Consider the following 14,948-nt stretch of genomic DNA (forward strand, 5'->3'; position numbering starts at 1 on the left):
ATGTCAAAAATGTTAGTTTTAGAAATATATTTAACAATTCCATCTGAAAGTCCAATCATGAAAATAATGTTTATACTTTAATTTTAGATTAAATTCAAATCAGATACAGTTACATATAATTAAATGCCCATAACTCACATTTATATTTATATAGTGTATAGTTCACCAATTTAAGCAAAAATATTAATTTTAGCATATCAGTATTTGGCATATGAACAACAAGGAAAATATATAGTGTTAATATTTGAACTTCATAATATAGGGCCAAACAAGAAAAAATGCTGTGACTATATTAATACATTGTCTATAAGGTTAGGCAGAAATTCAGGGTTAAGTCTGTTTTGTAGGAAACAAGCTTACCTTATTAGGAACAAATGTAGACACATAAAAGAAAAAGAAATTTGTGGAAACATCATAGTCAAATCTTTATTTTAGTTATAGGCACTAATAACTGTTTTGAAGACAAAAGAATATGACAAAATTAGCTGTAATACTTTTGTTAATATTAATAATTACTATAATTTATTTTATTCCTATTTTTGTCAGGTTGCATAATGCTGGGTGTTTTATGTATAGTGCCCTTTACTGCTAAATCTAAAAAGGAGACTTTATTACACTGTTAAAAAACTGCTTAATACATTGAATATTGTCTTTAAATATGAGCACACACAACAAAAACTGGATTTTCATTTAGGGATTACCATTTTACTTTCTACGAAATATTAGATAATACCTCTAATTGAGCTCTCTATGTATTAGAACTCAATAAATGTTGAATTGCTAATAATTAAAGAAATTCTAAATTTCTTTATTAATCTAGCTCTGAGTATTTAAAACAAAGAAGTACAGCAAATAATTTTCTATTTTCTTCCAATTTTTACAATGATTTGCTGAAAGGGAAATGTCTCTTTTAAGAGGCAGTAGCCATTTCAAGTATGTTTCATGAATAAATCTACTGTTTATAGAACACAACTTTGTATTATGTTAACTGTGTCAGCATGATGAAGAACCCTGAAGACCAGTGTCCAGAAAGAATAGAATAATAGTTCTCTTAAACTGCGCTGAAATCAGTTCTCACCCAAAGCGATGGCCTAGGCCTTGAAAACAAGAGGAAAAGTTTATTGTGACTAGCTAATCTGGAAAAGTAAGATATTGATTCTGGGGAAACCATAAAAATGATCACGTGCCCACGGACAGGAGTCTTGTTAAATTCGGCAGAGATTTTCATTTAAATCAATGATCATATATAAAAATAGAAATATGTAAACTAAGAGTGCAACTCCATAGTGGCATTTGGCTTTTAAACATTAAGCAATATTAAACTTAACATACTCATGTAGATTGTGATAAAGTAAAACAAAAATCAATTTGTGACATGACAGATGATTTCTTTGATATTGACCATTATTTCTATAATGGGTAATGAGAAACTGATTATAAAATGTATTAATATAGTACAGAAATAATTAAGCAAAAATATTACAGATAACTTTAAAATACTGATTTAAAAATCTTTTAAATGATATTGTTTTAAAAAATATTTCACTGGTTGAATCAGTTTGGATTCTAGGCATAGTTGCCCATGCCGAAAGCACTGCCATTTTCCATGTCAAAATATTTTTTTTCCTGAAACTACCTAACTATTAGCAGCTGTCTGTGTGAGAATAGAGGGAGGATTGTTTTACTTCACTCAAAGATTAATGATATTTTATAACTTCAAAAGAAGTTTTCAATTCTGGCTTTCATGGCAGGCACCTCCTTCTTGTCTCTTTTTATTTTATTGCCACGTTTTAAACATAATTATTCACGCTGTGGCACATTAAAATCATCTACAAAGGATTTTTTGTTTGTTTGTTTGTTAAAAACAAGATTTTGCTTGCTATTAACTCTGCAGAATTTCACTATTTTCTCATTCATTTACCAGGTAAGCATTATAATCATTCCAATCATTTTTTTGCTCAAATATTTAATGCTGGCTAATGGAGATAAGAAAAAGGGTGGGATGGGGAGGTTTAATTTGTTCTTATTTTTCTTCAGCTTGTATTTTTTAGGTTCTCAAAAGAAGATGTAGCAACATTTCAATGATATAAATTAAGTCAGGAAGTAGTAAAATTATTATCCACATCCACAATTCCCTGACTTGCTACCAGAGTTGTAACTAGGCAACAGAACAGTCATAAGCCTACACTGGAAATAAGCAAGGCTTCCACCAGCCTGTCCTCTTCCTGATCGCCCCCTTTCACTTCATGTCAAAAGCCTTAGGCTTACTGGTCGCTTTTTAATCTTGTGTGTGATTCTTCCAGCAGGACACCCTCCAAATTATGAGAATTAAACTTTTTTTTTTTGAGACGGAGTTGCCCAGGCTGGAATGCAATCGCGCGATCTTGGCTCTCTGCAACCTCCACCCCCGGGGTTCAAGCAATTCTCCGGCCTCAGTCTCCTGAGTAGTTGGGATTACAGGTACCCGCCATCATGCCTGACTACTTTTTGTATTTCTGTAAAGACGAGGTTTCACCATGTTGACCAGGCTGGTCTTGAACTCCTGACCTCAGGTAATCCACCCCACTTGGCCTCCCAAAGTGCTGGTATTACAGGCATGAGCCAACGCGCCCAGCCGAATTAAACTTATCAAGGATTTCCAACGAACTGTGTAACCACCCATCCATCCTGCCATGAGGTCACTTTCTTGCTTTATGATTGTATTAGTCCATTTTCACACTGCTATAAAGATACTACCTGAGACTGGGTAATTAATAAAGAAAAAAGGTTTAATTGACTCAAAGTTCCACATGGCTGGGGAGGCATCAGGAAACTTACAGTCATGGCAGAAGGCGAAGGAGAAACAAGCATCATCTTCACAAAGTGGCAGGAGAGAAAAAGCATGCAGGAGAAACTGCCACTTTTAAACCATCAAGGTCTCATGAGAACTGCCCCACCATCACAAGAACAGCATGGGGGAGACCACCCTATGATATAATCACCTCACACCAGCTTCCTCCCTCCAAATGTGGGGATTACGATTCAAGATTGGATTTGGGCAGGGACACAGAGCCAAACCATATCAATGATAGATAATCACCATCTTGCAAAGGCCATTCTAGAATAGTATAGTGGGACGCACCTACTCAGGAGATTGAGGCAGCAGAATCACTTGAACCTGGGAAGCAGAGGTCGCCGTGAGCCGAGAGAGTGCCACTGCACTGCACTGCACAGGCTGAGGTAGGAGGATCCCTTGAGCCCTGGAGGTTGAGGCTGCATTGAGCCATGATGACGCCACTGTACTCCAGCCTCTGAGGAGACAGAGTGAGACCTGTCTCAAAATAAATAAAATAAAATAAAATAAAATAAAATAAAATTCCTTAATAGCATATCATATCACTGAAAATAAAATTCTTTTCTGCACCTTGACTTATAAGACTCTGCATTATCTGATTGTTTGTATGTCTGCTTTCCTATTTTCTCCCCTTTACCCATTATATTTTACCCATAGCTACCTTCGTTTCTGCCTCTCAAGCTTATTCTATGTTTTTCTGCCTTAGATTTTTGTAGTAAGTAGATCCCTCTGCCTTGAATGTTTTTTCTCCTAAATTTAGGCATAGCTGGCTCCATTTCATCAACCAGATCTCATCTTAAGATTTTAAGTGTCACCTTCTTGGAGGTACTTTCTATGGGTACTCAACCTAAATTAGCACATTCCATTCTCAGTTATTTTTTCCATTATTTTAAATACTTGCTGCTTAGTTTAGATAATAGCTTCACAAATTGCCATTGTATTTCCTTTACAAGAAAATCAAAATGTGCTCTAATACCTCTAAAATCTAAAGTCTACTATCTCTTCATCTCTATAAATAAATTATTGGCTGCATAGTTCTAAATAAAATAGTGTGCCTATCCTTTTAAATAAATCAATCTTTTCTCCAATTGTAAAAAAAATCTCTGATATTAAATTCTGCATCAAGAGCCCTCATATAAAGGATAATTGATTTGGTTTCACAACATGTTTACTTCTATTCCAGTTTATCATTCTCCCATGGGGAATTTGATTTTGCTTTCTGTCATGCACACATACACACGCACATACAATTTCCATTTACTGCCAAATCCCTGGAAAACTACTTCACTTTGATATTTTAAAAACAGATCACAGAAAACTTGTACGGAATCAACTCAATAAAGCAAAACTATTACTTTCTGTTTGTGCTTGTCTCTTTCTGGCCAGACTTTTCATTGTACATCAACAGTATGTCTGTTGCTCAGTAGTTTTGAAATAATGAAAAGATAAAGTTTCCCACATAAAGTAGATCCTTTTAATTATTTAACTATATTTGACAACTGATTATATATTGCTTTATTTATTCCTTAGATAATAAATATTGTATCAATCAGGATCAGCTAGATTACAGTTAGTAATGACCACATATCTTAGTGGCTTATAGCACTGAAAGCTTATTTGGGGCTCACGCTATATTTCCCCTGTGGTTGGCTGGAGCAGCCACTCCACATCCTCCTCACTCTGGAATCCAGGCTGGTGAAATCTCCACCACTTAGAATATGGCAGGTGGCTGTGTCAGGAGGAAGAAAAGATGACCAATTGTGCACTACCTCCTAACAACTCCTGCCTCAAAATGACACACATCATTTATACTCATATCTCATTTGCCAGACCAACTCATTACCATGCCTAACATTCAAAGGAAAGAGAAGAACAATCCTACATGTCCTGAGAAGAAGAATCACACCAGTGGCAAGCAGTCCCAATAATTCTCACAGTTATATCATGTAGAAATACCAAAAAAAAATCATGTATAATTGTATAAATTAACAAGAATCCAGCCAATCGTACTTTGCACAATGCCAGTCATCAAACAGTCTAGATATCTGTTATGAAAGAATGGACTAGATAGAATTAGGTCTCTTCGACTTCATATTTCCACCTCATCATATTTCCATTCTCCTTGAATTAATATTTTTATTGATGCTGCAGTATTCATTATCTCACCCAGTGCTACTGCAATGACTTCCTAACTTCTCTCCTTGCAGAAGTCTTCTTTATTATAGGTTCATTCTGATTAGTTTTCTATAACATCGTTTTAATTCTGTGGCTTCCTTGCCAACAAGATAAACAAAAACAAAAGACAAACAGCAAAAACTAAGCTTAACTGGTTCTGCATATCCTGTAGGATCAAGACAAGTACTTTAGCCTGACTCTCCAAACCTTCCACAATTTACCATCAATCAGTCATTCTCTCCTCATTGGCCTCTAGAATTCTACCACTGTAGCCAGGCTATTTGTTCACATTACCACATTTAAAAATTTTTTTTCTTGTAGTATAGTTTGAAGTCAGGTAGCGTGATGCCTCCAGCTTTGTTCTTTTGACTTAAGATTGTCTTGGAGATGCAGGCTCTTTTTTGGTTCCATATGAACTTTAAAGCAGTTTTTTCCAATTCTGTGAAGAAACTCATTGGTAGCTTGATGGGGATGGCATTAAATCTATAAATTACCTTAGGCAGTATGGCCATTTTCACGATATTGATTCTTCCTATCCATGAGCATGGTATGTTCTTCCATTTGTTTGTGTCCTCTTTTATTTCACTGAGCAATGGTTTGTAGTTCTCCTTGAAGAGGTCCTTTACATCCCTTGTAAGTTGGATTCCTAGGTATTTTATTCTCTTTGAAGCAATTGTGAATGGAAGTTCATTCCTGATTTGGCTCTCTGTTTGTCTGTTACTGGTGTATAAGAATGCTTGTGATTTTTGCACATTTATTTTGTATCCTGAGACTTTGCTGAAGTTTCTTATCAGTTTAAGGAGATTTTGGGCTGAGACGATGGGGTTTTCTAAGTATACAACCATGTCATCTGCAAAGAGGGACAATTTGACGACTTCTTTTCCTAACTGAATACCCTTGATTTCTTTCTCTTGCCTGATTGCCCTAGCCAGAACTTCCAATAATATGTTGAATAGGAGTGGTGAGAGAGGGCATCCCTGTCTTGTGCCAGTTTTCAAAGGGAATTTTTCCAGTTTTTGGCCATTCAGTATGATATTGGCTGTGGGTTTGTCATAAATAGCTCTTATTATTTTGAGATACGTTCCATGAATACCGAATTTATTGAGAGTTTTTAGCATGAAGGGCTGTTGAATTTTATCAAAGGCCTTTTCTGCATCTATTGAGATAATCATGTGGTTTTTGTCTTTGGTTCTGTTTACATGCTGGATTACGTTTATTGATTTGCGTATGTTGAACCAGCCTTGCATCCCAGGGATGAAGCACACTTGACCATGGTGGATAAGCTTTTTGATGTGCTGCTGGATCCGGTTTGCCAGTATTTTATTGAGGATTTTTGCATCGACGTTTATCAGGGATATTGGTCTAAAATTCTCTTTTTTGTTGTGTCTCTGCCAGGCTTTGGTATCAGGATGATGTTGGCCTCATAAAATGAGTTAGGGAGGATTCCTTCTTTTTCTATTGATTGGAATAGTTTCAGAAGGAATGGTACCAGCTCCTCCTTGCACCTCTGGTAGAATTCAGCTGTGAATCCATCTGGTCCTGGACATTTTTTGGTTGGTAGGCTATTAATTATTGCCTCAATTTGAGAGCCTACTATTGGTCTATTCAGGGATTCAGCTTCTTCCTGGTTTAGTCTTGGGAGAGTGTAAGTGTCCAGGAAATTATCCATTTCTTCTAGATTTTCTAGTTTATTTGCATAGAGGTGTTTATAGTATTCTCTGATGGTAGTTTGTATTTCTGTGGGGTCAGTGGTGATATCCCTTTTATCATTTTTTATTGCATCTATTTGATTCTTCTCTCTTTTCTTCGTTATTAGTCTTGCTAGCAGTCTATCAATTTTGTTGATCTTTTCAAAAAACCAACTCCTGGATTCATTGATTTTTTTGGAGGGTTTTTTGTGTCTCTATCTCCTTCAGTTCTGCTCTGATCTTAGTTATTTCTTGCCTTCTGCTAGCTTTTGAATGTGTTTGCTCTTGCTTCTCTAGTTCTTTTAATTGTAATATTAGAGTGTCAATTTTAGATCTTTCCAGCTTTCTCTTGTGGGCATTTAGTGCTATAAATTTCCCTCTACACACTGCTTTAAATGTGTCCCAGAGATTCTGGTATGTTGTATCTTTGTTCTCATTGGTTTCAAAGAACATCTTTATTTCTGCCTTCATTTCGTTATGTACCCAGTAGTCATTCAGGAGCAGGTTATTCAGTTTCCATGTAGTTGAGTGGTTTTGATTCAGTTTCTTAGTCCTAAGTTCTAGTTTGATTGCACTGTGGTCTGAGAGACAGTTTGTTATAATTTCTGTTCTTGTACATTTGCTGAGAAGTGCTTTACTTCCAATTATGTGGTCAATTTTGGAATAAGTGTGATGTGGTGCTGAGAAGAACGTATATTCTGTTGATTTGGGGTGGAGAGTTCTGTAGATGTCTATTAGGTCTGCTTGCTGCAGAGATGAGTTCAATTCCTGGATATCCTTGTTAACTTTCTGTCTCGTTGATCTGTCTAATGTCGACAGTGGGGTGTTGAAGTCTCCCATTATTATTGTATGGGAGTCTAAGTCTCTTTGTAAGTCTCTAAGGACTTGCTTTATGAATCTGGGTCCTCCTGTATTGGGTGCATATATATTTATGATAGTTAGCTCTTCCTGTTGAATTGATCCCTTTACCATTATGTAATGGCCTTCTTTGTCTCTTTTGATCTTTGATGGTTTAAAGTCTGTTTTATCAGAGACTAGGATTGCAACCCCTGCTTTTTTTTGTTCTCCATTTGCTTGGTAGATCTTCCTGCATCCCTTTATTTTGAGCCTATGTATGTCTCTGCATGTGAGATGGGTCTCCTGAATAGAGCAAACTGATGGGTCTTGACTCTTTATCCAGTTTGCCAGTCTGTGTCTTTTAATTGGAGCATTTAGTCCATTTACATTTAAGGTTAAGATTGTTATGTGTGAACTTGATCCTGCCATTATGATATTAACTGGTTATTTTGCTCATTAGTTGATGCAGTTTCTTCGTAGCCTCGATGGTCTTTACATTTTGGCATGTTTTGCAATATCTGGTACCAGTTGTTCCTTTCCATGTTTAGTGCTTCCTTCAGGGTCTCTTGTAAGGCAGGCCTGGTGACAAAATCTCTAAGCATTTGCTTATCTGTAAAGGATTTTATTTCTCCTTCACTTATGAAACTTGGTTTGGCTGGATATGAAATTCTGCATTGAAAATTCTTTTCTTTAAGAATGTTGAATATTGTCCCCCACTCTCTTCTGGCTTGTAGAGTTTCTGCTGAGAGATCTGCTGTTAGTCTGATGGGCTTCCCCTTGTGGGTAACCTGACCTTTCTCTCTTGCTGCCCTTAAGATTTTTCCTTCATTTCAACTTTGGTGAATCTGGCAATTATGTGTCTTGGGGTTGCTCTTCTCAAGGAGTATCTTTGTGGCGTTCTCTGTATTTCCTGAATTTGAATGTTGGCCTGCCCTACCAGGTTGGGGAAGTTCTCCTGGATGATATCCTGAAGAGTGTTTCCCAACTTGGTTCCATTTCCCCCCTCACTTTCAGGCACCCCAATCAGACGTAGATTTGGTCTTTTTACATAATCCCATACTTCTTGCAGGCTTTGTTCATTTCTTTTTCTTCTTTTTTCTTTAGGTGTCTCTTCTCGCTTCATTTCATTCATTTGATTCTCAATCGCTGATATTCTTTCTTCCAGTTGATCGAGTCGGTTACTGAAGCTTGTGCATTTGTCACGTATTTCTTGTGTCATGGTTTTCATCTCTGTCAGTTCGTTTATGGCCTTCTCTGCATTAATGATTCTAGTTATCAATTCTTCCACTCTTTTTTCAAGATTTTTACTTTCTTTGCGCTGGGTACGTAATTCCTCCTTTAGCTCTGAGAAGTTTGATGGACTGAAGCCTTCTTCTCTCATCTCGTCAAAGTCATTCTCCGTCCAGCTTTGATCCGTTGCTGGCGATGAGCTGCGTTCCTTTGCAGGGGGAGATGCACTCTTATTTTTTGAATTTCCAGCTTTTCTGCACTGCTTTATCCCCATCTTTGTGGTTTTATCTGCCTCTGGTCTTTGATGATGGTGATGTACTGACGGGCTTTTGGTGTGGGTATCCTCCCTGTTTGTTAGTTTTCCTTCTAACAGTCAGGACCCTCAGCTGTAGGTCTGTTGGAGATTGCTTGAGGTCCACTCCAGACCCTGTTTGCCTGGGTATCAGCAGCAGAGGCTACAAGTGTACTTGTCTGATTCTTGCTTTGGAAGCTTCCTCTCAGGGGTATACTCCACCGTGTGAGGTGTGGGGTGTTGGTCTGCCCCTATTGGGGGATGTCTCCCAGTTAGACTACTCAGGGGTCAGGGACCCACTTGAGCAGGCAGTCTGTCCGTTCTCAGATCTCAACCTCCGTGTTGGGAGATCCACTGCTCTCTTCAAAGCTATCAGACAGAGTCCTTTGCGTCTGCGGAGGCTTCTGCTGCTTTTTAATTTGTTTTTGTTGTTGTTGTTGTTGTTTAGTTGTGCCCTGTCCCTAGAGGTGGAGTCTACAGAGACAGACAGGCCTCCTTGAGCTGTTGTGAGCTCCACCCAATTCGAGCTTCCCAGTGGCTTTGTTTACCTACTTAAGCCTCAGCAATGGTGGGCGCCCCTCCCCCAGCCTTGCTGCTGCCTTGCTGTTAGATAGCAGACTGCTGTGCTAGCAATGAGGGAGGCTCCGTGGGCGTGGGACCCTCCCAGCCAGGTGTGGGATACAATCTCCTGGTGTGCCCGTTTGCTAAGACTCTTGGTAAAGCGCAGTACTGGGGTGGGAGTTACCCGATTTTCCAGGTGTTGTGTGTCTCAGTTCCCGTGTCTAGGAAAAGGGATTCCCTTCCCCCTTGTGCTTTCCAGGTGAGGCGATGCCTCGCCCTGCTTCAGCTCTCCCTGATCGGGGGCTGCAGCAGCTGACCAGTGCAGCAGCTGACCAGTCCGGCACTCCCTAGTGGATGAACCCAGTACCTCAGTTGAAAATGCAGAAATCACCTGTCTTCTGTGTTGCTCGCGCTGGGAGCTGGAGACTGGAGCTGTTCCTATTCAGCCATCTTGCTCCGCTGTCCTGCTACAGTAACCAAAACAGCATGGTACTGGTACCAAAACAGAGATATAGACCAATGGAACAGAACAGAGTCCTCAGAAATAATACCACACATCTACAGCCATCTGATCTTTGACAAACCGGAGAGAAACAAGAAATGGGGAAAGGATTCCCTATTTAATAAATGGTGCTGGGAAAATTGGTTAGCCATAAGTAGAAAGCTGAAACTGGATCCTTTCCTTACTCCTTATACGAAAATTAATTCAAGATGGATTAGAGACTTAAATGTTAGACCTAATACTATAAAAACCCTAGAAGAAAACCTAGGTAATACCATTCAGGACATAGGCATGGGCAAGGACTTCATGTCTAAAACACCAAAAGCAATGGCAACAAAAGCCAAAATAGACAAATGGGATCTAAGTAAACTAAAGAGCTTCTGCACAGCAAAAGAAACTACCATCAGAGTGAACAGGCAACCTACAGAATGGGAGAAAATTGTTGCAATCTACTCATCTGACAAAGGGCTAATATCCAGAACCTACAAAGAACTCAAACAAATTTACAAGAAAAAAAACAAACAACCCCATCAAAAAGTGGGCAAAGGATATGAACAGACATTTCTCAAAAGAAGACATTCATACAGCCAACAGACACATGAAAAAATGCTCATCATCACTGGCCATTAGAGAAATGCAAATCAAAACCACAATGAGATACCATCTCACACCAGTTAGAATGGCAATCATTAAAAAGTCAGGAAACAACAGGTGCTGGAGAGGATGTGGAGAAATAGAAACACTTTTACACTGTTGGTGGGACTGTAAATTAGTTGAACCATTGTGGAAGACAGTGTGGCGATTCCTCAAGGATCTAGAACTAGAAATACCATTTGACCCAGCCATCCCATTACTGGGTATATACTCAAAGGATTATAAATCATGCTGCTGTAAAGACACATGCACACGTATGTTTATTGCTGCACTATTCACAATAGCAAAGACTTGGAATCAACCCAAATGACCATCAGTGACAGACTGAATTAAGAAAATGTGGCACATATACACCATGGAATACTATGCAGCCATAAAAAAGGATGAGTTTGTGTCCTTTGTAGGGACATGGATGCAGCTGGAAACCATCATTCTCAGTAAACTATTGCAAGAACAGAAAACCAAACACCGCATGTTCTCACTCTTAGGTGGGAACTGAACAATGAGATCACTTGCACTCGGGAAGGGGACCTTCACACACTGGGGCCTATCATAGGGAGGGGGGAAGGGGGAGGGATTGCAATGGGAGTTATATGTGATGTAAATGACGAGTTGATGGGTGCTGACGAGTTGATGGGTGTAGCACACCAACATGGCACAGGTATACATATGTAACAAACCTGCATGTTATACACATGTACCCTAGAACTTAAAGTATAATAATAATAAAAAAATAAATAAATTAAAAAAAATTTTTTTTCATATTTTCCTACATTGTTGCTAAAATAGTTCCACTGGTTCAAACTGTCAGTGTAAGTCCAACCTATTCTTCAGAATTAATTAGAATTTCATTTTACCACGAAAGTTCATTCTGCAATCACCAGGAAGTTTGACATTGACTTCAGACAAAATCTTAGAATGTAATGCTTAATTAACAATTTGTACTGTTATATTGTGAGTTAGCTGCATGTGTTAGAATATCTCAGACTTACCAAGTCCAAAACTGAACTCTTGAGTTTTCTCCCCGAAACTGTTTCCTTCCCCGTCTTCTCCAACTCTGTGATTAAAAACTCCACTCAGTTGCCTAAGTGAAATATTTCAGGGTATTCTTTGTTTCTGCTTTCTCTTATACTCAATATCTAATTATAAGCAAATCACCTTCAAAATATCCCATATTCAATTACTTCTCATCACTTCCTTTTTCACCACCATAGTTGATATGATACATTATTCTCTCTTACCTGGATTATGCAACAGCCATCTAAATAGTCTCCTTGTTCTTACTGTTAAACTCCCTAGAGTCTATCTTCCATATATGTCAGATCATGGTCTCATCTACTCAGAAACTTCCAGTGACTTCTGTAGGGAGAGAGATTAAAACTTCTTTTTTTTTAACCTTCTTAGGTTCAGTGGCTTGGGCCTGTGAATTACACTTCAAAAAGACAGATCAACAGGAAAAAAGAACCCCAGAATTTGTTTATGCATGCAATGTACATATATATAGAAGAACTTAATGATGGGTAACTCAAAGGTGTGATTAGAATTTGGAACTTATATATCTTAACAAAGAAAGATAAGTTTGTGGAGAACTGACAAAACAAAGGAAAAGGAAACTAGGCTTCCAGGGACAGTCAATTGAGGGAAGGTAAATATATAAAGGGAAACTAATGGAAGATAAGGGTTATTTTAGTAAGGTTTGTTCGTGCAGACCAATGTTGGTGCTGACATTCCAACTCCAGTAACAATGGTTGTTTTCCTCTTCATGGTATGAGAGAAGGAAGGACATTCATGTCCTGCTTTTAGGCAAATCAGGGGAGGACAAAGAGCTCTTTCTGTTTGCTGCTTCATAATTGCCTTCAGCTCAAAATAATCATTATGCCAATGTAGCATATCATGGGGTGGCATATTTTGATCCCCTTCACTAGTTTATCTTACAAAGCCTGTTCTAGTCACAAGGTACATAACTTGGTCTACTACATTCTCTTAGAAAGAGAAATGAGAAGCTATCTCCTATCATGTTAGAAAAGAGGTTGGGTGGGGGAGGGGCAGTTTGTGAGATCAGGGAGTTGAGTGGTTTCCAAGAGAAGCTTTGTACCCTGCCCCTCAGATAGAGGCCCAGGAAGCAGGCAAGGCCACAAAGAGAGAAGGGCTGCTTGGAGGGGGCCAGGCTGATGAAGACTGATAGGCCATTAAGGGAATGAAGAAAGAGCCTGAAAGAGACTTACTTACCAGACTGACATCCTATGTGGACCAATGGCCAGCGACCAGAAAGGTTGATATCTACTGATACAAGTAAGTCAAAGACCACATTTCTTCTACCCTCTCTGCTGAAGAAAGCAAGAAACTTGATGAATCAGAAGGACATGGACTGATTAAGGCAGAATGAAACAAACACAGAAATTTCCAATTGGGTTGAATTATTTACAAATATATATTTATTAATCTACTTGATTTGTGGAATAAAATTTATATACTCCCTGGCACATAGAAGGTCAATTTATTATAGTTACTATTCCTGCTATATTTTATTTTATGTGTATGTCCATCTCTTTTTGGTTAATCTGATGCTTAATTGTATGTGTCAACTTGGCTTGGCCATGGTGTTCAGATATTTGGTCAAACATTATTTTGCATATGTCTGTGAAGGTGTTTCTTGGATGAGATTAACATCTGAATCACTGGACTTTGCATAATGTCCTCTAGGTGCATTCATGTTGTCATAAATGACAGAATTTGTGTTGCTGAAACAATTTTTTGCTGCTCAAAAAGTCAACACCAACTTTTATTTACATAAGAGTAATATCCAGTTCAAGAATGGTAAGGATCTCACTGTCATCAGGGCTGAGGTTTGAAATCCACTTTGAGTACACTGCAAAGAGGGCTGATGTTGACTAATATGCAGATAGGAAAGGGCAAGTCACATGTGTGGTGAGGAGCCAGACACTGAATGGTTAAAATAACTAGGGCTGTCAAAACTGAATGAAGGAAGGCTCAACAGAGAGATGATAGCTGTTTTCAGATATTTGAAAGGCTTATTGTGGATGACAGAATGTGCTTGTTCTGAATGGGAGTTGAAAGCATGAATGTTTGATTCAATCCACAGAAAGAGGAAGCTTCTCACAGTTGAGTGTGCATCAATGTTAAGGGATTCAAACAGATGTTCAATATTCATTTTGTCTGGAATGTTGTCAGAGGATTCCTGTGTGTAGAGGAATGTGGTCTTGGCACTTTTCAGTTTAGGATAATCATAAGAGGGTGGGCAGAGACAACTAATATTAGCAAACTTCAGGAAATATGCTGAATGCTTCATGTCATTAGAATGTCTAATGACATCAGAATGTCTCACTGAATCTGCCTAACAGCTCTATGAGTTAAACATTACAAGCATTATTATTCTTATTTCACAAATCAAGCTTAGTTTACATAGCAAACTGCCAGAGTTCACAATGCTGAGAAATTGTAGGGGCAAGTTGAGAATCCAGGTCTATTGCATTAAAAGACTATATACTTTCCACCATACACTCCATTTCCCTAACATGCTTTTTCAAAAGAAAAGAACAAATTCTTAGTTTGAGGACAAAACTGCCAAAATATACAGATTTTATTAACAAACTGACCGATGACAGGCACCGATTCATTGAAATATTTTAGCTATGATTCTGATCATGTATTAATTTCAATGCTTAAAATTATGAACATTTTAACATATAGTAATAGCACATGTGAAAACTACTGTCTTCTTGATATATGTCCATCTTTTTTTGGTTAATGTGATGGTTAATTTTTTTATGTGTTAACTTGGCTTGGCCATGGTGTCCAGATTTGGCCAAGCGTTATTCTGTATGTGTCTGTGATGGTGTTTCTTGGATGAGATTAACGTTTGAATCAGTGGGCCTTGCATAAAGTCCTCTAGGTCCATCCATGTGTCACAAACGACAGAATTTCTATCTTAAAGGTCGAACGGCATTCTATTGTGTATATATTCCATGTTTTCTTTATTCATTCATCCACTGATGGACAGAGAGAGAAAAAGCAAATGATCCCACTTACATGTGGAATTTGAAACAAACTAATAAGAGTAGAGAGTACAATGGCGGTTACCAGAGGCTAGAGGGTGAGGTGGGGTGGAATGGTGAAATGTTGGTCAAAGGATACAAAGTTTTTCAGTTAGAAGGA

At 38.2% G+C, this 14,948-nt stretch overlaps 1 long non-coding RNA gene across 1 annotated transcript in view; it reads right to left on the reverse strand.

Annotated features, from left to right (window-relative positions):
• Nucleotides 1-14,948, reverse strand: part of LOC105465746 (uncharacterized) — a 44,135-nt gene that overhangs the window by 26,834 nt on the left and 2,353 nt on the right. The window contains exons 2-4 of the long non-coding RNA XR_977771.3: nt 13,002-13,099; nt 12,014-12,131; nt 3,122-3,310 (exon numbers count right to left, since the gene is read on the reverse strand). This is a non-coding gene — a long non-coding RNA (uncharacterized lncRNA). The remainder of the gene's footprint in view (nt 1-3,121; nt 3,311-12,013; nt 12,132-13,001; nt 13,100-14,948) is intronic.

The sequence above is a fragment of the Macaca nemestrina genome, chromosome 5 (assembly GCF_043159975.1).
Source record: "Macaca nemestrina isolate mMacNem1 chromosome 5, mMacNem.hap1, whole genome shotgun sequence".
NCBI classification, from domain to species: domain Eukaryota; kingdom Metazoa; phylum Chordata; class Mammalia; order Primates; family Cercopithecidae; genus Macaca; species Macaca nemestrina.